Raw genomic sequence first — 27,520 nt, forward strand, 5'->3', positions numbered from 1 at the left:
ACACAAGCAACCAATGAGGCCGTGCACTCCTGCTGTCAGCTGGATTACAGGCTGGGATACCATGGTCCACGGACGGCCTTATGCTTCTAAGTTGATTGTTTTATCATCGAACAGTGGCTCTGGTTAGTTAAACTTGTTCAATCCTATATAAAAATAATTTAATTTCAGAACACAGGCTGGCTACATTGAAATATCACTGACTCTATTATGAATCTCACAGGTCATGAATGAACCTGCTGGAGAATGTACATTTTCAGTGATGTGAGAATGCAGTGCTTCTTGTCCTTTTATAGTATTTTTAACTAATTTTGAGTGTGCTAGTATAATATAACAAAAAAGTTTGCTGACTAAACTCTAAAGAGTTTGTTTAGCATAAACCACAGATGAAAATTCTATTGCAAAAGTATGATCCTCAAATCCCTGATGAACATTGTTACTTATACATCAACCCTAAAAAGGTCATCTAAACACCATAATTAAATATAAAAAATAAAAAAAAACAATGTTTAGAATATCGATTTATTTTTTATTAGCCTTTGAAATGACTTAGATGTGTAATATCTTAATTTTATTTTAAGATCGATAACTATGAGGTAACAGATGTAAAATAAATAACGTAAAAAATAAAAAAATTTGTAGTTGACAAATAAATAATTGGCCATTATAAAACAAAATTAAAGTGCCTGTGTAAAAAAAATTTCAGCAAACCATTATACAATCAATATATTAGTATTATTAAAGGGGTTGTCCATGCATTTTTTTGTGCATGACCGCAATTTGGGGGCCACAGCACAGGCACGGGTGACACCCTAAAAAAAATAGAGCACGCTCTGTATTTTGGATTAACATATTTATTGAGTATCAGTTAAACTGAATGCGGCCACAATCTCCTCGCTGCTGGCACACGGTAGATCCCCAGCAATTCAGGACCTTTGAGGTTCACACCTTGGACACGGGCAATATACACTATTGAGAAAGCAACCTTAATTGAACAAACAGAAACAATAAATAAAATAATGCTTTGCTTGACTAGATGATCAGACCCATATTATAATGGCGTTGTTAATACAATAAATCAAGATATACACCAATCTAATAAAATTATACTTCAGTAATAGTAGGTAAGTTAAAATTGATGTCAACCTGTTAAAATCTCTATCCGGGGGCAGTGTTCGAACTTGACCAATGGCACGAAGATTGATATTTATAAGGTCTTCTCTTTGACAATATAAATTAAAATACTCATGAAGCGTGATACAAGTATTGTCCGTAATGTAAGGTTCTGCATTTGATATTTCATGGCAACATATAGACTCGACATATGTAGGCATAACATGACATCTCGAACATGTGCACCAATTAGTGTTTCCGACATGATCATCCTCTGGCTCAATATCAAACTCAATATAGCGTTCATTTTCACATCTTGTAGGATTGTCAGGGAAGCATTCAATATTTGATAGATTACTGTATTTTTCTCGTAAATCCGGAAGAAGTGTTGAAATCTGTAATAACAATTTTATAATATTTTTTAATTAAAAAACACATTCATTGCATACAAAATTAATTTCTTCCTGTTATATTGTTTAAAAAAATAAAAAAAATTAAAAAAAAGATATTTCTTTAGACAGAAACGGTTAATAGTGTGCAAACTCAAAATTTGCGAGCTAGCACATGCACGGTTCTTTCCATGTGTCTGATGCCATCATAGGCAAAAGGGCTTGTGCTAAGTCCAAACGCGATCTTTGCTTATAGAAACTTTATAAATTAAAATTTTCATCCCAAGCTTGAGAATTTTAGCTAGAAATATAAAAAATAATTAGCTCTACTAATTACCCTATGTCCTAACCTTATGTATTTGAATAATGATTGGAAGTTATGTTGACATTTCTGTAGATCAACGTTGGTTGATTGTATAAATAAAATCATAATCATAATAAAAACAATACATTTATGGATAAATTTGCTGCTACTATGGTATTGTTTATTGAAGGATGGTAGGGGCTGATTGGCTTTATTAATCACTATAATTTTTTAATAAAATTAGAAATAAATTAAAAATTAGCTAATTCAAATTACACACATAATATTTGTACCTCTCGGTTTTCATCATCGTCTTTTAGAATGTCTTGGGCTTCATTATCCAATGTCGGATTGTTAGTAGGAGAATCGCTTGTTTCCTGTATATCTACTATATCACTTCCATATTCATTTACATTTTCACACATTTTAATTTCAAACAGATTCTGTATAAAAAAATATACAAACATTTTTAATTATATATTATATTATAAATACAAATAAAAATAGTTTTAAGCCTAGTGGAAAAAAAAAAAATTAAATATTGTTAGCATTGTAAAGGTTACTCTCTTATTCATGTTTAACTAATTAAGTAATGATCAAAAGATATTTTTATAAAATATTAAAAATAGATTATCAATTTCCTCATCCACAGAACATGCCTGAAGATGGTAAGGATAATCCAGATCAAAAGAGGAATCATTGCAACTACTAATAATATCAACCTCTTCTAGATTTTCATTGAGGGTCACCAAATCTGTAGTCTGTTAGAATAAATCAAAGAAATTGTTAGCTTGCTTATTTTTAAGAAAAATTTATATGTACTGTAATTTAAATATTTTATTGCATACTCACAGAAGTCTGAGATGATTCAATAATTTTATTTTCCTTAAACCCCTCCAATTCTTCCAAACTTTCAACGGTATCCATTATAATTATTTTACATATAATCTTTAAAAAAAAAGGAATTAAAAATGTATTAAATCTTAACCCCTTAAGGACACAGGGCGTACAGGTACGCCCTTGTGCCCTGGTACTTAAGGACACAGGGCGTACATGTACGCCCTGTGCATTTTCAATCACCGCCGCGCGGCCGGCGGCGATCGGAACCCCGTGCCTGCTCAAATCATTGAGCAGGCACTTGGGGCAAATGCGTCGGGGGGTCCGGTGACCCCCCCATGTATGCGATCGCAGAAAACCGCAGGTCAATTCAGACCTGCGGTTTTCTGCGTTTCCGGGTTATTCGGGTCTCTGAAGACCCGATAACCCGGAACAGGATGGTGATGGTGGTGTGATTTCACTCCACCAATCACCATCCAGCGATCCTGAGTGGTGATGGTGACATCACCACTCAGGATCGCTTTCTGATTGGTCAGGGGGCGGTCCGGCGGCAGATTCAAAAGAGGCAGGCGCCCCTCTCCTCCTCCTTTTGTGTTCCAGCGCCGGAGGAGAGAGGAGCTGCCTGCACGTGTCTGCCACCGCTGCCTGCACCCCGATCTGTGCCCCCCAGGACCCGATCTCTGCCCCCAGCACCCCATCAGGTACATAGGGACAGCTAGGGAAAGTTTGGGATAGGCAGGGAAAAAAAAGGGAAAGGTAGTTTTTTTGACTTTTTATTGCATCACCCCAGTTAGGGTGTCTGGGGTCCACAGCACAGCTGTGTGACCCTAGACCCCCCAGGGGTGCTGCCACTTGCCCCCCTCCCCCTGCCACTTCCCCCCCCCCCACCCCTTTTTTGGGGTGCTTTTTTTTTTTTTTTTTGAGTTCGCTGACTGTGACCGGCACTTAGCGTCCGGCCACTGTTAGCGCATCGCACACCCCACCGCTGATCAACTTCGGACGGTTGATCAGCAGTTTTGAATTTTTTTTCCTCACTTTTTTGCCCTTTTTTTAGTTAGTTTTATTTTTTTTTTTCTGTTAGTTTTAGGGTGAGTTCGTGAACACCCGTGCCCCCTCACACACGCACACCAAATAAAGAGTTACACACACGCACATATACACGCAGACACACACTCCCCTATGGCCCGCCGGACGTTCTCGGCCGAGGAGGCATACGCCCAGCTTGCCTCCGAGTCCGAGAGTCCCAGTGAGGATGAGGATGACCCCACATTCCTGTTGTCATCCGCATCCTCCTCATCATCTAGCGATGATGATGAGCCCCCAAGGCGGCGGAGACGCCGCCAGGCGGAGCAAGGGGACCGCCATGTTAGGGACCCTGTGGCCCACACTAGTATGAGCAGCTCTGGGGCTCGTACTGGTTTCCCGGCCCACCAGTTAAATCCACCGGAGCACCCTGCCGGTGAACTTGTCTGGTGTAGCCCAGAGCGATACGAGCCCGTGATTCCTGATTTTGTAGGCCAATCAGGAATCCAGATTTCCACAGTGGGCTACACTGAATATGACTTTTTTTGTCATTTTTTCAGTGACCCACTGGTAAATCTGATGGTGGAGCAGACGAATCTGTACGCCCAACAGTTCGTCGCTCAACACCCGGGCTCCTTTTTGGCCAGGCCCGGTGGCTGGACGCCGGTCAGTGCAGCCGAAATGAGGACATTTTGGGGCCTCGTGCTGCATATGGGCCTGGTCAAGAAACCCAGTGCCAGGCTGTACTGGAGTGGGGACGTCCTATATCAGACCCCACTTTACAGTACGGTTATGACACGCTCCCGGTTTGAGGCCATCAGGAAATGTCTGCATTATTCCGATAATGCAGCATGTCCACCCCGAGGTGATCCTGCCCATGACCGTCTGTACAAGATACGGCCGGTCATCGATCACTTTGGGGCCAAATTCATGGAGGCCTATGTACCTGGAAGGGAGGTCGTGGTTGATGAGTCTCTCATTGCGTTCAAGGGGAGACTCATTTTCCGCCAGTATGTGCCTTCCAAGCGGGCGAGGTATGGCGTGAAGCTATACAAAATTTGTGAGAGTACCTCAGGGTACACTTACAAATTTCGTGTATACGAGGGGCGAGATTCCCGGATTCAACCCCCAGAATGTCCCCCCACTCTGGGTGTTACCGGGAAACTTGTGTGGGACCTTATGCACCCACTGCTGGATAAGGGTTACCACTTGTACGTGGATAACTTTTATACCAGTATCCCCTTGTTCCAGTCCCTTGCCGCCAGATCCACGTCTGCTTGTGGGACCGTGCGGAAAAAATCAACGCGGCCTCCCTGCCCACCCCCTCCAGGTACCTATCCCCAGGGGTGAGACCCGTGCCCTTACCACTGGAAACCTGTTGCTGGTCAGGTATAAGGACAAGAGGGATGTCCTTATGCTGTCCACAATTCATGGTAACGGCATCACCCCTGTCCCTGTGCGAGGTACCGCGGCAACGGTCCTCAAGCCCGATTGTATCGTCGCCTACAATCGGTATATGGGAGGAGTTGATCTCTCGGATCAAGTCCTCAAGCCATATAACGCCATGCGCAAAACCCGGGCATGGTACAAAAAAGTTGCGGTCTACTTGGTGCAGGTTGCCATGTACAACTCTTTTGTACTATCCCGAAGCGCTGGCAGCACAGGGACATTCCTCCAGTTCTATGAGGCAGTCCTCAAGGCCCTGATCTTTTCGGACCGGGAAAGAGCAGGCCGGAGTACCTCGGGAACTGTAGGTGCCCGGATCGTCCCTGGCCAACACTTTCCAGGTGTGGTCCCCCATACTGGAAAGAAGGGACGAACCCAAAAAAAGTGCAGAGTGTGTCGCAGGAGGGGGATACGGAAGGACACGACTACTCAGTGCGACACATGCCCCGATCATCCGGGCCTCTGCATTGACGGTTGCTTCAGGGAGTATCACACTTCCATGGAGTACTAAATTTATATCCCAATTTAGCACTGACATCAGATAAAAAAAAATGGTTCTCAGACTTGAGACACCCAAAAAAACGAAAATAATTTATTAAAAGTAGACATAGGTATTGCCGCGTCTGTAATAATCTCCTCTATAAAAATGCCCCATGACCTAACCCCCCAGATTAACACGGTCCAGAAAAAAAAAAAAGGTGCAAAAAAAGTTTTTTTTTGTCACCTTACATAATAAAAAGTTTAATAGCAAGCGATCAAAAAGTCATATAGCCCCCAAATTAGTGCCAATAAAACCGTCATCTCATCCCGCAAAAAATGAGCCCCCACATAAGATAATCAGATAAAAAAAAAATAGAAAATGACTCTTAGACTTTAGAGATACAAAATTTTTTTTAGGGTATCAAAAAGGATAATATAGTCTAAAACCTGAATAATTGTAAAAACAAAGTTGACTTATTAGGTATCGCCACGTCCGTAAGAATCTCCTCTATAAAAATACCCCATGACCCAACCCCCCAGATTAACACAGTAAAAAAAAAAAAAAAAAATAGGTGCAAAAAATTTTTTTTTTTGTCACCTTACATAACAAAAAGTTTAATAGCAAGCGATCAAAAAGTCATATAGCCCCCAAAATAGTGCCAATAAAACCGTCCGCTCATCCCGCAAAAAATGAGCCCCCACATAAGATAATTGGCTAAAAGAAAATTAAAAAAATGACACTTAGACTTTAGAGATACCCAAAAAAAAAAGTTGTATCAAAAAAGATAATATAGTCAAAAACCTAAATAATTGTAAAAAAAAGTTGACTTATTAGATATTGCCGCGTCCGTAAGAATCTCCTCTATAACAATATCCCATGACCTAACTACCCAGATTAACACGGTTAAAAAAAACCCAAAAAAACGGTGCCAAAACCGCTATTTTTGGCACTTTTCCATTTCAGTCCGTTTTTTCCGGTAAGAAAACAAGGGTTAACAACCAAACAAAAGTTAAAATTTATTACCCTGATACTGCAGTTTACAGAAACGCCACATTTGTGGTCGTAAACTGCTGTATCCGTAAAAGGGAGGCTGCAAAAGGAAAGGACCGACATGGTTTCTGGAAGGCCGATTTTGATGGCCTTTTTTATTGACACCATATCCCTTTTGAAGCCCCCCTGATGCCCCCCTAGAGTAAAAACTCCCTAAAATTGACCCCATCTAAGAAACTACACCCTTCAAGGTATTCAAAAATGATTATACAAACTTTATTAACCCTTTAGGTGTTCCTCAACAGTTAATGGCAAATGGAGATAAAATATCAGAATTTCAATTTTTGGTAACCTTACCTCACAAAAATGTAATATAGAGCAACCAAAAATTATATTTACCCTAAAAATACTCCCCCAAAAAATGCCACCTTATCCCGTAGTTTCCAAAATGGGGTCACTTTTAGGGAGTTTCGACTCCAGGGGTGCATCAGGGGGGTTGAAACAGGACACGGTGTAAATAAACCGGTCCATAAAAATCAGCCCTCCAAAAACCAAACGGCGCACCTTTCACTCTACGCCCCGCTGTGTGGCCGTACAGTAGTGTACGGCCACATATTGGGTATTTCTGTAAACGGCAGAGTCAGGGTAATAAAGATACAGTCTTGTTTGGCTGTTAACCCTTGCTTTGTTAGTAGAAAACATGGGTTAAAATGGAAAATAAGGCAAAAAAATGAAATTTTCCAATTTCATCCCCATTTGCCAATAACTCTTGTGCAACACCTAAAGGGTTAACGACGAATGTAAAATCAGTTTTGAATACCTTGAGGGGTGTAGTTTCTTAGATGGGGTCACTTTTAGGGAGTTTCTACTCTAGGGGTGCATCAGGGGTCTTCAAATGGGACATGGTGTAAATAAACCAGTCCATAAAAATCAGCCCGCCAAAAACCAAACGGCGCACCTTTCCCTCTACGCCCCGCTGTGTGGCCGTACAGTAGTTTACGGCCACATATTGGGTGTTTCTGTAAACGGCAGAGTCAGGGCAATAAAGATACAGTCTTGTTTGGCTGTTAACCCTTGATTTGTTAGTGGAAAAAATGGGTTAAAATGGAAAATTAGACAAAAAAATGAAATTTGCAAATTTCATCCCCATTTGCCAATAACTCTTGCGCAACACCTAAAGGGTTAACGACGAATGTAAAATCAGTTTTGAATACCTTGAGGGGTGTAGTTTCTTAGATGGGGTCACTTTTAGGGAGTTTCTACTCTAGGGGTGCATCAGGGGTCTTCAAATGGGACATGGTGTAAATAAACCAGTCCATAAAAATCAGCCCGCCAAAAACCAAACGGCGCACCTTTCCCTCTACGCCCCGCTGTGTGGCCGTACAGTAGTTTACGGCCACATATTGGGTGTTTCTGTAAACGGCAGAGTCAGGGCAATAAAGATACAGTCTTGTTTGGCTGTTAACCCTTGATTTGTTAGTGGAAAAAATGGGTTAAAATGGAAAATTAGACAAAAAAATGAAATTTGCAAATTTCATCCCCATTTGCCAATAACTCTTGCGCAACACCTAAAGGGTTAACGACGAATGTAAAATCAGTTTTGAATACCTTGAGGGGTGTAGTTTCTTAGATGGGGTCACTTTTAGGGAGTTTCTACTCTAGGGGTGCATCAGGGGTCTTCAAATGGGACATGGTGTAAATAAACCAGTCCATAAAAATCAGCCCTCCAAAAACCAAACGGCGCACCTTTCACTCTATGCCCCGCTGTGTAGCCGTACAGTAGTTTACGGCCACATATTGGGTGTTTCTGTAAACGGCAGAGTCAGGGTAATAAAGATACAGTCTTGTTTGGCTGTTAACCCTTGCTTTGTTAGTGGAGAAAATGGGTTAAAATAAAAAATTTGACAAAAAAAAGAAATTCTCAAATTTCATCCCCATTTGCCAATAACTCTTGTGCAACACCTAAAGGGTTAACAACGTATGTAAAATCAGTTTTGAATACCTTGAGGGGTGTAGTTTCTTAGATGGGGTCATTTTTGGGTGGTTTCTATTATGTAAGCCTCGCAAAGTGACTTCAGACCTGAACTGGTCCCTAAAAATGTCGTTTTTGTAAATTGCTGAAAAATTTCAAGATTTGCTTCTAAACTTCTAAGCCTTATAACATCCCCAAAAAATAAAATATCATTCCCAAAACAATTCAAACATAAAGTAGACATATGGGGAATGTAAAGTCATCACAATTTTTGGGGGTATTACTATGTATTACAGAAGTAGAGAAACTGAAACTTTGAAATTTGCAAATTTTTCCAAAAATTTGTTAAATTAGGTATTTTTTGGTGCAAAAAAAAATATTTTTTTGACTTCATTTCACCAGTGTCATGAAGTACAATATGTGACGAAAAAACAATCTCAGAACGGCCTGGATAAGTCAAAGCGTTTTAAAGTTATGAGCACTTAAAGTGACACTGGTCAGATTTGCAAAAAATGGCCTGGTCCTAAGGTGTAAAAAGGCTGTGTCCCTAAGGGGTTAATATTATAAAAAAGATCTCAGTATAAATGTTGATCTTTGAACCTCTGTGAATATAAGCAGTGATCTGTGAACCTTGCGCCATAAATGCAGCGACCGTTGCACCTCATGGAGTAGATGCAGCGACCGTTGCACCTCTGGGAGTAGATGCAGCAACCGTTGCACCTCATGGAGTAGATGCAGCAACCGTTGCACCTCATGGAGTTGATGCAGCGACCGTTGCACCTCATGGAGTAGATGCAGCGAGCGTTGCACCTCATGGAGTTGATGCAGCGACCGTTGCACCTCCTGGAGTAGATGCAGCAAGCGTTGCACCTCATGGAGTAGATGCAGCGACCGTTGCACCTCATGGAGGAGATGCAGTGAGCGTTGCACCTCTGGGAGTAGATGCAGCGACCGTTGCACCTCTGGGAGTAGATGCAGCGAGCGTTGCACCTCTGGGAAGAGATGCAACGACCGTTGCACCTCATGGAGGAGATGCAGCGACCGTTGCACCTCATGGAGTAGATGCAGCGAGCGTTGCACCTCATGGAGTTGATGCAGCAACGGTTGCACCTCATGGAGTAGATGCAGCGACCATTGCACCTCTGGAAAGAGATGCAGCGAGCGTTGCACCTCATGGAGTAGATGCAGCGACCGTTGCACCTCTGAGAGTAGATGCAACGACCGTTGCACCTCATGGAGGAGATGCAGCGACCGTTGCACCTCATGGAGTAGATGCAGCGACCGTTGCACCTCATGGAGGAGATGCAGCAACCGTTTCACCTCATGGAGTAGATACAGCGAGCGTTGCACCTCATGGAGTTGATGCAGCGACCGTTGCACCTCATGGAGGAGATGCAGCGAGCGTTGCACCTCTGGGAAGAGATGCAGCGACCGTTGCACCTCATGAAGTTGATGCAGCGACCGTTGATGTGGGGGCTATTTTTATTATACAATGTTCAATGTTTTTATTTTTGGGGGGGGTTTGGGGGGGGTTTCACATGTCTTAGCACATTATTTCAACACGCAACCATATATAATATAAAAAGATGTGGGCTCTATTTATATCATATATGGTTGAGGGTTTTATGTGTGTGTGTGGGGGGTGGGTGGGGGGGGTGGGGTTCACATGTCTTAGCACATTATTTCAACCCTCAACCATATATCATATAAAAAGATGTGGGCGCTATTTATATCATATATGGTTGAGGGTTTTATTGGTGTGTGTGTGTGTGTGGGGGGGGGTGTATAAAATCATATGGCCATATATTATGTTGATTTTATAACTAGTGTACTAATATAAACATACGTTGGTGTGTAGTGGTAGTTAATAAATACATTTGTCAAATCGCTACCTAGACAGAATGAAATCCTCTTGATTATGTAGGGACAGGGGGACGGACAGCCTATTCAGCTTGCAGCTGGCTGAGGCAATAGCGAACACGTCACTGGGCTCGAAGCATGCCCAGTGACGATGTTGAAGCTGTTGCCCTCAGCCGTATTATCAGAGCGCAGGCGCAGGCAATCGCCGGCACTGCGCCTGCGCGGGATTTGGGATGCCGACGAGAGGAGGATCGGGGTGTTTGCAGAGCGCGGCGCTGAGGAGGGGGGGTGTTGAGGACTTAGCCGCGCCTCTGGGAGGTGATTCAGCTGAACTTGGAGGAGTTAGTAGTTTTCATATTTAGGCGGGCACAGCACTTCAGAGGGGCGTTCCTGGACACCGTGGAGAAAGAAAAACGCCCCTCTGGGCTCCTTACAGCGTCATTTGCATAGCCTAAGAATCGATTTTTAGAAGAAAGGACAAGACTCACATGGAAAAGAAGAACACAGATGGAAAAAAGGTACTTTATTAAACATGAATCCATGAAAAAAAAAAATTTGATACATTGCTAGTGACAGATTTCCTTTAAGTATTCAGGATGTATAGTCTTTCCCCTCTCTATGTTTCACAAATCCTACTTGATCTCTATGGATTAGTGAGGGAAGCAATTTCGCCAGTCTGTTTGCCAGCATCTTGGCTAAGATTTTCAAATCTATATTGAGGAGGGATATGGGCCTATAGTTGGGACAGAGTGAATGGTCTTTACCTTCTTTGGGGATTAACGTGATGTGGGCCTTAGTCATGTCAGCAGATAGGGGAACGCCTCTTAAGGAGTCGTTGTAGATTGGCAGGAGGTGAGGGATCAATATTTCATGAAAGGATAAATAGTACGGTATCGGGAGCCCATCTGGGCCTGGGCATTTCCCTCTGGGGGAGCTCTTAATTGCGTCTAAGATTTCGTCATAAGAGAAAGGGGAAACTAGATGGAAGCTAGATGGATTCTATCTTGTTCCGTGATCAGGGGGAGTGCCAGGTTCTCCAGATATGAACTAGAGGGTGTTGAGAAATCTGTGCTACCCAAGAGAGAGCGCGAGGAATCTAGGTTGTAAAGGGATTGGTAATACTCCCTAAACAGTGAGGCGATTTTGCTTGACTCAAAAGTTAGCCCGCCTTCTGGGGTTTTCAGTTTATGTATATAGTTATTTGATTTCCTACTCTTGAGCCTAGACATCATGTAACGGGAGGCTTTGTTCCCATGAGCGAACATTTTGTATTGGGAGTGTAGAAATAGTTTGGCTGATGCCACGTTCAAAAGATTTTTGAGGGAGGCTCTACATATGGATAATTCCTGTAAGTGAGCTTCCAGCAGAGATCTTTTGTGAGCACTTTCCAAGGAGCTAATCTTGGCAAGTAAAGAGTCTATTTGCTTTTGCCTATCTCTTTTAAGGTGGGCCCCCAAACTAATACAATGGCCCCAAATAAATGCTTTGTGGGCATCCCAAATAGTCTGTGGTGAAACCTCAGGGGTGCAGTTAATGTCAAAGTATTCTACTAGAAGGTGTTGTAGCTTAGCTCTGCTATCCTGTGAACCTATGAGCAGTTCGTTAAACCGCCATTGACTAGTGGGTTTATGAGTAAGAGGAGGCTTTATGTGGATGTATATGGGGGCATGATCCGAAAGGATAATGGACCCAATAACTGCCTCTGAGCAGAGCTTGAGATGGTCCTTTGAAATAAACAGATAGTCTAGACGCTGATATGACTTATGCATTGGTGAGAAAAAGGTATAGTCCCTAGAGTCTGGGTGTAAAGTGCGCCATACATCAATTAAGCGAGCCTTGGATAGTGCCCGGATAAGGGAGCGAAGTCCTTTCTGGGATTGAACAGATTTATGGGATGAGGAATCTATCAATGGGTTGAGGACAAGGTTCAAGTCCCCTCCCATCACCATAACTCCTTCTCTAAAAGATTCCATTTTTGCTAAAAGGGATCTAAGCCAAGGGATCTGTCGGCTATTCGGGGCATATACATTTACGAAAGTATACAGGTGTTGGCCTATCTTCCCTTTAACCATTATGAAACGGCCGTCAGGGTCACACAATTGGTCGTCTAGAATAAAGGGTATTTTGCCCTGAAACCCTATGCTTACTCCTTTGGAGTTAGATGTAGGGGAACCACAATGATACCAATTCGAGAAATATGAGTGGGATAAATTTGGGAAGTGTTGAGACTTAAAGTGGGTCTCCTGTAGAAATACAATGTTCGTTTTATCCTTCCTCAAAATTCCAAAGATCTGGCTGCGTTTAGAAGGCGAGTTGCATCCCTTCACATCATATGAGGCAATTTTAAGAGCCATCGTGGAAATATAAAGGAAGGACAAAATGCTGAAACGTGCGAGCCTGGGACATCTTGGAAAAGAATTTGAACAGAATTTTTTGTAATTAGGTGACTTATCAGTATAGGAGGTTGTTTAGGTGACGAGGCGACCTGTCTCGGATGGGTAGTGCTCCACACAGTGAGAGACCTGTGAAAACAGTAAAAAAACACGTTAAAAGCAAACAAAAAGAAAATGAAAATTGTAAATATGTCCTGATGGACTTCCATATGCGTATATAGAAGGAAGAATAATCGGATTATACTAAGGAGCGCAGCAATATATAAATCGCATCTCCACTAACATGAGATGCCGGATGTTACTGAAACCGTTAAATACAGATAACAGTTTTATATAGATGGTTGCGCATAAACTTTTAGTTAGTCCCCGAGCTGAAATAAAACATTTATATTGAATATCACTAGGTCATATCATAAGCAAAATCGCATAATACACATGTCCCGGTGATATCAAGTAAACTTTAAACTAAAGCTGTCCATTTATATTATGTGTAAATACACAGTTATCGGACTATACAAATAGGTGCTTTAGCATATAAATCGCAACTCCTAAAACATGAGATCCAGGTGATCGAAACCGAACCATATTTAATATTTAGCTAAATGCGCCGGTTACAAGGTGGATATGGCCGAACATAAGCCGTACCTCATCCAGTATGACCTGGGAGAATCGCAATAAGCGGCGATGTTAGGGGGCTAATATATTTGCATCATGCGAAATTTAGGTTACAATGATCTAGGAGGTCTCGGTTAGGTGTCTCAGGTATCAGACTTAGAAGAACAAAGGAAGTGACAGGTAAGTAGTACAGTAGGGTGGACTAAAGGTGTGTTAGAAACATCATACATAAGGCAGGGGAAAGATGAGAAAAAGGAAGAACTTATGACTTATACTCATCTAATGTGAAAGTGATTAGTACGAGGCATAGAGTCCCATTTTCAGAAATCGTTGGCATCAATGTGCCTTGGGGTAAGAGGGTGATTCTTCCTCTTCTTCTTTTGCCTCTGTGCTTTAGGGGTACCCTTTAATTCGAACGGTAACATCCTGGGTAGATTTGGAAGTGCGGTAATGTCCTGTACAGCGTCCCAGTCCTCGATGTCCAGGGGATTTATATCCAGCAGCTCGAATGCAAGGCCTAAGTTCAGATGCGACTTGATGGTTATTTTCCTGCCTTCATATGCAAAGGATAATCCGAACGGGAACTGCCACCGATAGAGGATCTTGTTGTTTCTGAGCCAGTCGGTGAGGGGTTTAAGAGTCCTTCGCTTCTGTAGGGTCACTGGAGCTAGTGTTGAGCGCGAATATTCGAATATCAATTTTTTTTAGCAAATATCGGCACTTCGCTAATTTGCGAATATTTCGAATATAGTGCTATAAATTCAATATTTCGAATATTCTTTTTTTTTTTTTATTGTTATATTTTTTCCTTTCCCACTTCCCTAAAGTTGTTCTTACCTGTCCTTTGGATTCCTGGATTCCTGGCTGCTCCAGTCAGTGCCCGTTGCCGCTTCTGCCGACTTCCGTGCTCATGGAGTGTCCCCATCACCATTCGTCATATTCGCTAATTCTACCAAGCCATTGAAGCCAACCATATAGTAAACCAGGTCCAAGTTGAAATCGCCATGCGATTAACATAACTCGAAGTAATCGCATTGCGATTTCAACTTAGTAATGCTATATTCCATGCTCATGGAGCGTCCCCATCACCATGGGAACGACTCCATATACTAGAATGTACTGTCGGATTTGAGAATTACGTTGAAATCGTAATTTGATTATTTCAAGTTATAATAATCGAATTGCAATTTCAACTTAGCACTGCTATATTCCATATTCGTTAATTCTAGCCTAATATGGAATATAGCATTACAAAGTTGAAATCGCCATGTGAGTACTTCGAGTTATATTAATCGCATTGTGATTTCAACTTGGACCTGGTTTACTATGGTTGGCTTGGTAGAATTAGCGAATATATTCGTTATATTCCACAAAACGAATATGGCGAATGTATTTGTCATATTCCACAAAATGAAGATAACGAAGTATTCTGCATCTTCGTTTTAGCTACCTATTGGTCAACTTCGCTAATTCTAGCAACCATATAGGAAAGTTTACTATAGAGACAGCTAAGTTTAATTCGCTATGCGATTATATAAAATAAATAGAATAATTATAATACCTGATAATTATTATAATTATTCTATTTATAAAAAAAAAAAAAAGCAGTCATATAATCGCATAGCGAATTAAACTTAGCTGTCTCTATAGTAAACTTTCCTATATGGTTGCTAGAATTAGCGAAGTTGACCAATAGGTAGCTAAAACGAAGATGCAGAATACTTTGTTATCTTCGTTTTGTGGAATAGACGAATACATTCGTTATCTTCGTTTCGTGGAATATAACAAATATATTCGTTATATTCGCTAATTCTACCAAGCCATTGAAGCTAACCATATAGTAAACCAGGTCCAAGTTGAAATCGCCATGCGATTAATATAACTCGAAGGAATCGCGTGGCGATTTCAACTTAGTAATGCTATATTCCATATTTGTTAATTCTAGCCTAATATGGAATATAGCAGTGCAAAGCTGAAATCTCAATTCGATTAATTAAAGTTATAATAATCGCATTGCGATTTCAACTTGGACCTGGTTTACTATGGTTGGCTTAGTAGAATTAGCGAATATATTCGTTATATTCCACAAAACGAATATGGCGAATGTATTTGTCATATTCCACAAAATGAAGATAACAAAGTATTCTGCATCTTCGTTTTAGCTACCTATTGGTCAACTTCGCTAATTCTAGCAACCATATAGGAAAGTTTACTATAGAGACAGCTAAGTTTAATTCGCTATGCGATTATATGACTGCTTTTTTTAAAAATAAATAGAATAATTATAATACCTGATAATTAGGGATGAGCGAACTCGAACTGTATAGTTCGGGTTCGTACCGAATTTTGGGGTGTCCGTGACACGGACCCGAACCCGGACATTTTCGTAAAAGTCCGGGTTCGGGTTCGGTGTTCGTCGCTTTCTTGGCGCTTTTGTGACGCTTTCTTGGCGCTTTTTGAAAGGCTGCAAAGCAGCCAATCAACAAGCGTCATACTACTTGCCCCAAGAGGCCATCACAGCCATGCCTACTATTGGCATGGCTGTGATTGGCCAGAGCACCATGTGACCCAGCCTCTATTTAAGCTGGAGTCACATAGCGCCGCCCGTCACTCTGCTCTGATTAGCGTAGGGAGAGGTTGCGGCTGCGACAGTAGGGCGAGATTAGGCAGATTAACTCCTCCAAAGGACTTGATTAACTGATCGATCTGCAGCTGTGGATCATTGAGCTGCTGATCCTCAATTGCTCACTGTTTTTAGGCTGCCCAGACCGTTTGTCAGTCACATTTTTCTGGGGTGATCGGCGGCCATTTTGTGTCTTGTGGTGCGCCAGCACAAGCTGCGACCAAGTGCATTTAACCCTCAATGGTGTGGTTGTTTTTTGGCTAAAGCCTACATCAGGGTGAAGCTGTCACACCAAGTGCATTTAACCAGCAATAGTCTGTTCATTTTTTGGCCATATACAAAATCAGGGGCAAGCTGCGCCTGTCACCAAGTGCATTTAACCCTCAATGGTGTGGTTGTTTTTTGGCTAAAGCCTACATCAGGGTGAAGCTGTCACACCAAGTGCATTTAACCAGCAATAGTCTGTTCATTTTTTGGCCATATACAAAATCAGGGGCAAGCTGCGCCTGTCACCAAGTGCATTTAACCCTCAATGGTGTGGTTGTTTTTTGGCTAAAGCCTACATCAGGGTGAAGCTGTCACACCAAGTGCATTTAACCAGCAATAGTCTGTTCATTTTTTGGCCATATACAAAATCAGGGGCAAGCTGCGCCTGTCACCAAGTGCATTTAACCCTCAATGGTGTGGTTGTTTTTTGGCTAAAGCCTACATCAGGGTGAAGCTGTCACACCAAGTGCATTTAACCAGCAATAGTCTGTTCATTTTTTGGCCATATACAAAATCAGGGGCAAGCTGCGCCTGTCACCAAGTGCATTTAACCCTCAATGGTGTGGTTGTTTTCTGGCTAAAGCCTACATCAGGGTGAAGCTGTCACACCAAGTGCATTTAACCAGCAATAGTCTGTTTATTTTTTGGCCATATACTACATCAGGGGCAAGCTGCGCCCGTCACCAAGTGCATTTAACCCTCAGTAGTGTGGTTGGTCAAGCTGTGACACCAAGTGCATTTAACCAGCAATAGTCTGTTCATTTTTTGGCCATATACTACATCAGGGGCAAGCTGCGCCCGTCACCAAGTGCATTTAACCAGCAATAGTGTGGTTATTTTTTGGCCATATCCCAGTCTAATTCTGTCACTAAATCCATACCGGTCACCCAGCGCCTAAATACTAGGCCTCAAATTTATATCCCGCTAAATCTCTCGTTACCGCTGTCCTGTTGTAGCTGGGAAAGTTATTTAGTGTCCGTCAAAGCACATTTTTTGTTCTGGGTTGAAGTACAATTCCCAATTTAGCAATTTCATAATTTAGTGGTTTCTGCTATATCAGAGCTATTTGAAATCTATCCCTAAAAGGGTATATAATATTCAAGGTGCACATTGGGTCATTCAGAATAACTTCACACACACCCGCTACTGTGTATTTTCAAGTCTAATTCTGTCACTAAACCCATACCTGTCACCCAGCGCCTAAATACTAGGCCTCAAATTTATATCCTGCTAAATCTCTCGTTACCGCTGTCCTGTTGTAGCTGGGAAAGTTATTTAGTGTCCGTCAAAGCACATTTTTTGTTCTGGGTTGAAGTACAATTCCCAATTTAGCAATTTCATAATTTAGTGGTTTCTGCTATATCAGAGCTATTTGAAATCTATCCCTAAAAGGGTATATAATATTCAAGGTGCACATTGGGTCATTCAGAATAACTTCACACACACCCGCTACTGTGTATTTTCAAGTCTAATTCTGTCACTAAACCCATACCTGTCACCCAGCGCCTAAATACTAGGCCTCAAATTTATATCCTGCTAAATCTCTCGTTACCGCTGTCCTGTTGTAGCTGGGAAAGTTATTTAGTGTCCGTCAAAGCACATTTTTTGTTCTGGGTTGAAATACAATTCCCAATTTAGCAATTTCATAATTTAGTGGTTTCTGCTATATCAGAGCTATTTGAAATCTATCCCTAAAAGGGTAGATCATATTGAAGGTGCACATAGGGTCATTCAGAATAACTTCACACACACCCGCTACTGTGTATTTCCAAGTCTAATTCTGTCACTAAACCCATACCTGTCACCCAGCGCCTAAATACTAGGCCTCAAATTTATATCCCGCTAAATCTCTCGTTACCGCTGTCCTGTTGTAGCTGGGAAAGTTATTTAGTGTCCGTCAAAGCACATTTTTTGTTCTGGGTTGAAGTACAATTCCCAATTTAGCAATTTCATAATTTAGTGGTTTCTGCTATATCAGAGCTATTTGAAATCTATCCCTAAAAGGGTATATAATATTCAAGGTGCACATTGGGTCATTCAGAATAACTTCACACACACCCGCTACTGTGTATTTCCAAGTCTAATTCTGTCACTAAACCCATACCTGTCACCCAGCGCCTAAATACTAGGCCTCAAATTTATATCCTGCTAAATCTCTCGTTACCGCTGTACTGTTGTTGCTTGGAAAGATATTTAGTGTCCGTCAAAGCACATTTTTTGTTCTGGGTTGAAGTACAATTCCCAATTTAGCAATTTCATAATTTAGTGGTTTCTGCTATATCAGAGCTATTTGAAATCTATCCCTAAAAGGGTATATAATATTCAAGGTGCACATTGGGTCATTCAGAATAACTTCACACACACCCGCTACTGTGTATTTTCAAGTCTAATTCTGTCACTAAACCCATACCTGTCACCCAGCGCCTAAATACTAGGCCTCAAATTTATATCCTGCTAAATCTCTCGTTACCGCTGTCCTGTTGTAGCTGGGAAAGTTATTTAGTGTCCGTCAAAGCACATTTTTTCTTCTGGGTTGAAATACAATTCCCAATTTAGCAATTTCATAATTTAGTGGTTTCTGCTATATCAGAGCTATTTGAAATCTATCCCTAAAAGGGTAGATCATATTGAAGGTGCACATAGGGTCATTCAGAATAACTTCACACACACCCGCTACTGTGTATTTCCAAGTCTAATTCTGTCACTAAACCCATACCTGTCACCCAGCGCCTAAATACTAGGCCTCAAATTTATATCCCGCTAAATCTCTCGTTACCGCTGTCCTGTTGTAGCTGGGAAAGTTATTTAGTGTCCGTCAAAGCACATTTTTTGTTCTGGGTTGAAGTACAATTCCCAATTTAGCAATTTCATAATTTAGTGGTTTCTGCTATATCAGAGCTATTTGAAATCTATCCCTAAAAGGGTATATAATATTCAAGGTGCACATTGGGTCATTCAGAATAACTTCACACACACCCGCTACTGTGTATTTCCAAGTCTAATTCTGTCACTAAACCCATACCTGTCACCCAGCGCCTAAATACTAGGCCTCAAATTTATATCCTGCTAAATCTCTCGTTACCGCTGTACTGTTGTTGCTTGGAAAGATATTTAGTGTCCGTCAAAGCACATTTTTTGTTCTGGGTTGAAGTACAATTCCCAATTTAGCAATTTCATAATTTAGTGGTTTCTGCTATATCAGAGCTATTTGAAATCTATCCCTAAAAGGGTATATAATATTCAAGGTGCACATTGGGTCATTCAGAATAACTTCACACACACCCGCTACTGTGTATTTTCAAGTCTAATTCTGTCACTAAACCCATACCTGTCACCCAGCGCCTAAATACTAGGCCTCAAATTTATATCCTGCTAAATCTCTCGTTACCGCTGTCCTGTTGTAGCTGGGAAAGTTATTTAGTGTCCGTCAAAGCACATTTTTTGTTCTGGGTTGAAATACAATTCCCAATTTAGCAATTTCATAATTTAGTGGTTTCTGCTATATCAGAGCTATTTGAAATCTATCCCTAAAAGGGTAGATCATATTGAAGGTGCACATAGGGTCATTCAGAATAACTTCACACACACCCGCTACTGTGTATTTCCAAGTCTAATTCTGTCACTAAACCCATACCTGTCACCCAGCGCCTAAATACTAGGCCTCAAATTTATATCCTGCTAAATCTCTCGTTACCGCTGTCCTGTTGTAGCTGGGAAAGTTATTTAGTGTCCGTCAAAGCACATTTTTTGTTCTGGGTTGAAGTACAATTCCCAATTTAGCAATTTCATAATTTAGTGGTTTCTGCTATATCAGAGCTATTTGAAATCTATCCCTAAAAGGGTATATAATATTCAAGGTGCACATTGGGTCATTCAGAATAACTTCACACACACCCGCTACTGTGTATTTCCAAGTCTAATTCTGTCACTAAACCCATACCTGTCACCCAGCGCCTAAATACTAGGCCTCAAATTTATATCCTGCTAAATCTCTCGTTACCGCTGTACTGTTGTTAGCTGGGAAAGATATTTAGTGTCCGTCAAAGCACATTTTTTGTTCTGGGTTGAAAGTACAATTCCCAATTTAGCAATTTCATAATTTAGTGGTTTCTGCTATATCAGAGCTATTTGAAATCTATCCCTAAAAGGGTATATAATATTCAAGGTGCACATTGGGTCATTCAGAATAACTTCACACACACCCGCTACTGTGTATTTCCAAGTCTAATTCTGTCACTAAACCCATACCTGTCACCCAGCGCCTAAATACTAGGCCTCAAATTTATATCCTGCTAAATCTCTCGTTACCGCTGTACTGTTGTTGCTGGGAAAGATATTTAGTGTCCGTCAAAGCACATTTTTTGTTCTGGGTTGAAATACAATTCCCAATTTAGCAATTTCATAATTTAGTGGTTTCTGCTATATCAGAGCTATTTGAAATCTATCCCTAAAAGGGTATATAATATTCAAGGTGCACATTGGGTCATTCAGAATAACTTCACACACACCCGCTACTGTGTATTTCCAAGTCTAATTCTGTCACTAAACCCATACCTGTCACCCAGCGCCTAAATACTAGGCCTCAAATTTATATCCTGCTAAATCTCTCGTTACCGCTGTACTGTTGTTGCTGGGCAAGATATTTAGTGTCCGTCAAAGCACATTTTTTGTTCTGGGTTGAAATACAATTCCCAATTTAGCAATTTCATAATTTAGTGGTTTCTGCTATATCAGAGCTATTTGAAATCTATCCCTAAAAGGGTATATAATATTCAAGGTGCACATTGGGTCATTCAGAATAACTTCACACACACCCGCTACTGTGTATTTCCAAGTCTAATTCTGTCACTAAACCCATACCTGTCACCCAGCGCCTAAATACTAGGCCTCAAATTTATATCCTGCTAAATCTCTCGTTACCGCTGTACTGTTGTTGCTGGGCAAGATATTTAGTGTCCGTCAAAGCACATTTTTTGTTCTGGGTTGAAATACAATTCCCAATTTAGCAATTTCATAATTTAGTGGTTCCTGCTATATCAGAGCTATTTGAAATCTATCCCAAAAAGGGTATATAATATTCAAGGTGCACATAGGGTCATTCAGAATAACTTCACACACACGCTTCTGTGCATTTCCAAGTCTAATTCTGTCACTAAATCCATACCGGTCACCCAGCGCCTAAATACTAGGCCTCAAATTTATATCCCGCTGAATTTGAATACAATACATTGGGCCAAATAATATATTTGTTGTTGTGGTGAACCATAACAATGAGAAAAACATCTAGTAAGGGACGCGGACGTGGACATGGTCGTGGTGGTGTTAGTGGACCCTCTGGTGCTGGGAGAGGACGTGGCCGTTCTGCCACATCCACACGTCCTAGTGTACCAACTACCTCAGGTCCCAGTAGCCGCCAGAATTTACAGCGATATATGGTGGGGCCCAATGCCGTTCTAAGGATGGTAAGGCCTGAGCAGGTACAGGCATTAGTCAATTGGGTGGCCGACAGTGGATCCAGCACGTTCACATTATCTCCCACCCAGTCTTCTGCAGAAAGCGCACAGATGGCGCCTGAAAACCAACCCCATCAGTCTGTCACATCACCCCCATGCATACCAGGGAAACTGTCTCAGCCTCAAGTTATGCAGCAGTCTCTTATGCTGTTTGAAGACTCCGCTGGCAGGGTTTCCCAAGGGCATCCACCTAGCCCTTCCCCAGCGGTGAAAGACATAGAATGCACTGACGCACAACCACTTATGTTTCCTGATGATGAGGACATGGGAATACCACCTCAGCATGTCTCTGATGATGACGAAACACAGGTGCCAACTGCTGCGTCTTTCTGCAGTGTGCAGACTGAACAGGAGGTCAGGGATCAAGACTGGGTGGAAGACGATGCAGGGGACGATGAGGTCCTAGACCCCACATGGAATGAAGGTCGTGCCACTGACTTTCACAGTTCGGAGGAAGAGGCAGTGGTGAGACCGAGCCAACAGCGTAGCAAAAGAGGGAGCAGTGGGCAAAAGCAGAACACCCGCCGCCAAGAGACTCCGCCTGCTACTGACCGCCGCCATCTGGGACCGAGCACCCCAAAGGCAGCTTCAAGGAGTTCCCTGGCATGGCACTTCTTCAAACAATGTGCTGACGACAAGACCCGAGTGGTTTGCACGCTGTGCCATCAGAGCCTGAAGCGAGGCATTAACGTTCTGAACCTGAGCACAACCTGCATGACCAGGCACCTGCATGCAAAGCATGAACTGCAGTGGAGTAAACACCTTAAAACCAAGGAAGTCACTCAGGCTCCCCCTGCTACCTCTTCTGCTGCTGCCGCCTCGGCCTATTCTGCTGCTGCCGCCTCGGCCTCTTCCTCCGCCTCTGGAGGAACGTTGGCACCTGCCGCCCAGCAAACAGGGGATGTACCACCAACACCACCACCACCACCTCCGTCACCAAGCGTCTCAACCATGTCACACGCCAGCGTTCAGCTCTCCATCTCACAAACATTTGATAGAAAGCGTAAATTCCCACCTAGCCACCCTCGATCCCTGGCCCTGAATGCCAGCATTTCTAAACTACTGGCCTATGAAATGCTGTCATTTAGGCTGGTGGACACAGACAGCTTCAAACAGCTCATGTCGCTTGCTGTCCCACAGTATGTTGTTCCCAGCCGGCACTACTTCTCCAAGAGAGCCGTGCCTTCCCTGCACAACCAAGTATCCGATAAAATCAAGTGTGCACTGCGCAACGCCATCTGTAGCAAGGTCCACCTAACCACAGATACGTGGACCAGTAAGCACGGCCAGGGACGCTATATCTCCCTAACTGCACACTGGGTAAATGTAGTGGCAGCTGGGCCCCAGGCGGAGAGCTGTTTGGCGCACGTCCTTCCGCCGCCAAGGATCGCAGGGCAACATTCTTTGCCTCCTGTTGCCACCTCCTCCTTCTCGGCTTCCTCCTCCTCTTCTTCCACCTGCTCATCCAGTCAGCCACACACCTTCACCACCAACTTCAGCACAGCCCGGGGTAAACGTCAGCAGGCCATTCTGAAACTCATATGTTTGGGGGACAGGCCCCACACCGCACAGGAGTTGTGGCGGGGTATTGAACAACAGACCGACGAGTGGTTGCTGCCGGTGAGCCTCAAGCCCGGCCTGGTGGTGTGTGATAATGGGCGAAATCTCGTTGCAGCTCTGGGACTAGCCAATTTGACGCACATCCCTTGCTTGGCGCATGTGCTGAATTTGGTGGTGCAGAAGTTCATTCACAACTACCCCGACATGTCAGAGCTGCTGCATAAAGTGCGGGCCGTCTGTTCGCGCTTCCGGCGTTCACATCCTGCCGCTGCTCGCCTGTCTGCGCTACAGCGTAACTTCGGCCTTCCCGCTCACCGCCTCATATGCGACGTGCCCACCAGGTGGAACTCCACCTTGCACATGCTGGACAGACTGTGCGAGCAGCAGCAGGCCATAGTGGAGTTTCAGCTGCAGCACGCACGGGTCAGTCGCACTACAGAACAGCACCACTTCACCACCAATGACTGGGCCTCCATGCGAGACCTGTGTGCCCTGTTGCGCTGTTTCGAGTACTCCACCAACATGGCCAGTGGCGATGACACCGTTATCAGCGTTACAATACCACTTCTATGTCTCCTTGAGAAAACACTTAGGGCGATGATGGAAGAGGAGGTGGCCCAGGAGGAGGAGGAGGAGGAAGAGGGGTCATTTTTAGCACTTTCAGGCCAGTCTCTTCGAAGTGACTCAGAGGGAGGTTTTTGGCAACAGCAGAGGCCAGGTACAAATGTGGCCAGCCAGGGCCCACTACTGGAGGACGAGGAGGACGAGGATGAGGAGGAGGTGGAGGAGGATGAGGATGAAGCATGGTCACAGCGGGGTGGCACCCAACGCAGCTCGGGTCCATCACTGGTGCGTGGCTGGGGGGAAAGGCAGGACGATGACGATACGCCTCCCACAGAGGACAGCTTGTCCTTACCCCTGGGCAGCCTGGCACACATGAGCGACTACATGCTGCAGTGCCTGCGCAACGACAGCAGAGTTGCCCACATTTTAACCTGTGCGGACTACTGGGTTGCCACCCTGCTGGATCCACGCTACAAAGACAATGTGCCCACCTTACTTCCTGCACTGGAGCGTGATAGGAAGATGCGCGAGTACAAGCGCACGTTGGTAGACGCGCTACTGAGAGCATTCCCAAATGTCACAGGGGAACAAGTGGAAGCCCAAGGCCAAGGCAGAGGAGGAGCAAGAGGTCGCCAAGGCAGCTGTGTCACGGCCAGCTCCTCTGAGGGCAGGGTTAGCATGGCAGAGATGTGGAAAACTTTTGTCAACACGCCACAGCTAACTGCACCACCACCTGATACGCAACGTGTTAGCAGGAGGCAACATTTCACTAACATGGTGGAACAGTACGTGTGCACACCCCTCCACGTACTGACTGATGGTTCGGCCCCATTCAACTTCTGGGTCTCTAAATTGTCCACGTGGCCAGAGCTAGCCTTTTATGCCTTGGAGGTGCTGGCCTGCCCGGCAGCCAGCGTTTTGTCTGAACGTGTATTCAGCACGGCAGGGGGCGTCATTACAGACAAACGCAGCCGCCTGTCTACAGCCAATGTGGACAAGCTGACGTTCATAAAAATGAACCAGGCATGGATCCCACAGGACCTGTCCGTCCCTTGTCCAGATTAGACATTAACTACCTCCCCATAACCATATATTATTGGACTCCAGGGCACTTCCTCATTCAATCCTATTTTTATTTTCATTTTACCATTATATTGCAAGGCTACCCAAAGTTGAATGAACCTCTCCTCTGCCTGTGTGCTAGGCCTAAATATATGCCAATGGATTGTTGCAGTGGTGGCTGACGTGAAGCCTCATTCTCTGCTATGACATGCAGACTGATTCTCTGGTGACATGAAGCCAGATTGTCTGTTACGGGACCTCTCTCCTCTGCCTGGGTGCTGGGCCTGAATTTATGACAATGGACTGTTGCAGTGGTGGCTGACGTGAAGCCTGATTCTCTGCTATGACATGCAGACTGATTCTCTGCTGACATGAAGCCAGATCCTCTGTTGCGGGACCTCTCTCCTCTGCCTGGGTGCTGGGCCTAAATTTATGAAAATGGACTGTTGCAGTGGTGGGTGACGTGAAGCCTCATTCTCTGCTATGACATGCAGACTGATTCTCTGCTGACATGAAGCCAGATTGTCTGTTACGGGACCTCTCTCCTCTGCCTGGGTGCTGGGCCTAAATATCTGACAATGGACTGTTGCATTGGTGGCTGACGTGAAGCCTGATTCTCTGCTATGATATGAAGACTGATTCTCTGCTGACATGAAGCCAGATTGTCTGTTACGGGACCTCTCTCCTCTGCCTGTGTGCTAGGCCTAAATATATGCCAATGGATTGTTGCAGTGGTGGCTGACGTGAAGCCTGATTCTCTGCTATGACATGCAGACTAATTCTCTGCTGACATGAAGCCAGATTGTCTGTTACGGGACCTCTCTCCTCTGCCTGGGTGCTGGGCCTAAATTTATGACAATGGACTGTTGCAGTGGTGGCTGACGTGAAGCCTGATTCTCTGCTATGACATGCAGACTGATTCTCTGCTGACATGAAGCCAGATCCTCTGTTACGGGACCTCTCTCCTCTGCCTGGGTGCTGGGCCTAAATTTATGAAAATGGACTGTTGCAGTGGTGGGTGACGTGAAGCCTCATTCTCTGCTATGACATGCAGACTGATTCTCTGCTGACATGAAGCCAGATTGTCTGTTACGGGACCTCTCTCCTCTGCCTGGGTGCTGGGCCTGAATTTATGACAATGGACTGTTGCAGTGGTGGCTGACGTGAAGCCTGATTCTCTGCTATGACATGCAGACTAATTCTCTGCTGACATGAAGCCAGATTGTCTGTTACGGGACCTCTCTCCTCTGCCTGGGTGCTGGGCCTAAATTTATGAAAATGGACTCTTACAGTGGTGGGTGACGTGAAGCCTGATTCTCTGCTATGACATGAAGACTGATTCTCTGCTGACATGAAGCCAGATCCTCTGTTACGGGACCTCTCTCCTCTGCCTGGGTGCTGGGCCTAAATATCTGACAATGGACTGTTGCATTGGTGGCTGACGTGAAGCCTGATTCTCTGCTATGATATGAAGACTGATTCTCTGCTGACATGAAGCCAGATTGTCTGTTACGGGACCTCTCTCCTCTGCCTGTGTGCTAGGCCTAAATATATGCCAATGGATTGTTGCAGTGGTGGCTGACGTGAAGCCTGATTCTCTGCTATGACATGCAGACTGATTCTCTGGTGACATGAAGCCAGATCCTCTGTTACGGGACCTCTCTCCTCTGCCTGGGTGCTGGGCCTAAATTTATGAAAATGGACTGTTGCAGTGGTGGGTGACGTGAAGCCTGATTCTCTGCTATGACATGCAGACTGATTCTCTGGTGACATGAAGCCAGATCCTCTGTTACGGGACCTCTCTCCTCTGCCTGGGTGCTGGGCCTAAATTTATGAAAATGGACTGTTGCAGTGGTGGGTGACGTGAAGCCTCATTCTCTGCTATGACATGCAGACTGATTCTCTGCTGACATGAAGCCAGATCGTCTGTTACGGGACCTCTCTCCTCTGCCTGGGTGCTGGGCCTAAATTTATGAAAATGGACTCTTACAGTGGTGGGTGACGTGAAGCCTGATTCTCTGCTATGACATGAAGACTGATTCTCTGCTGACATGAAGCCAGATCCTCTGTTACGGGACCTCTCTCCTCTGCCTGGGTGCTGGGCCTAAATATCTGACAATGGACTGTTGCATTGGTGGCTGACGTGAAGCCTGATTCTCTGCTATGATATGAAGACTGATTCTCTGCTGACATGAAGCCAGATTGTCTGTTACGGGACCTCTCTCCTCTGCCTGTGTGCTAGGCCTAAATATATGCCAATGGATTGTTGCAGTGGTGGCTGACGTGAAGCCTGATTCTCTGCTATGACATGCAGACTGATTCTCTGGTGACATGAAGCCAGATCCTCTGTTACGGGACCTCTCTCCTCTGCCTGGGTGCTGGGCCTAAATTTATGAAAATGGACTGTTGCAGTGGTGGGTGACGTGAAGCCTGATTCTCTGCTATGACATGCAGACTGATTCTCTGGTGACATGAAGCCAGATCCTCTGTTACGGGACCTCTCTCCTCTGC

This window comes from Bufo gargarizans, chromosome 8, assembly GCF_014858855.1.
Source record: "Bufo gargarizans isolate SCDJY-AF-19 chromosome 8, ASM1485885v1, whole genome shotgun sequence".
Classification (NCBI taxonomy): Eukaryota; Metazoa; Chordata; class Amphibia; order Anura; family Bufonidae; genus Bufo; species Bufo gargarizans.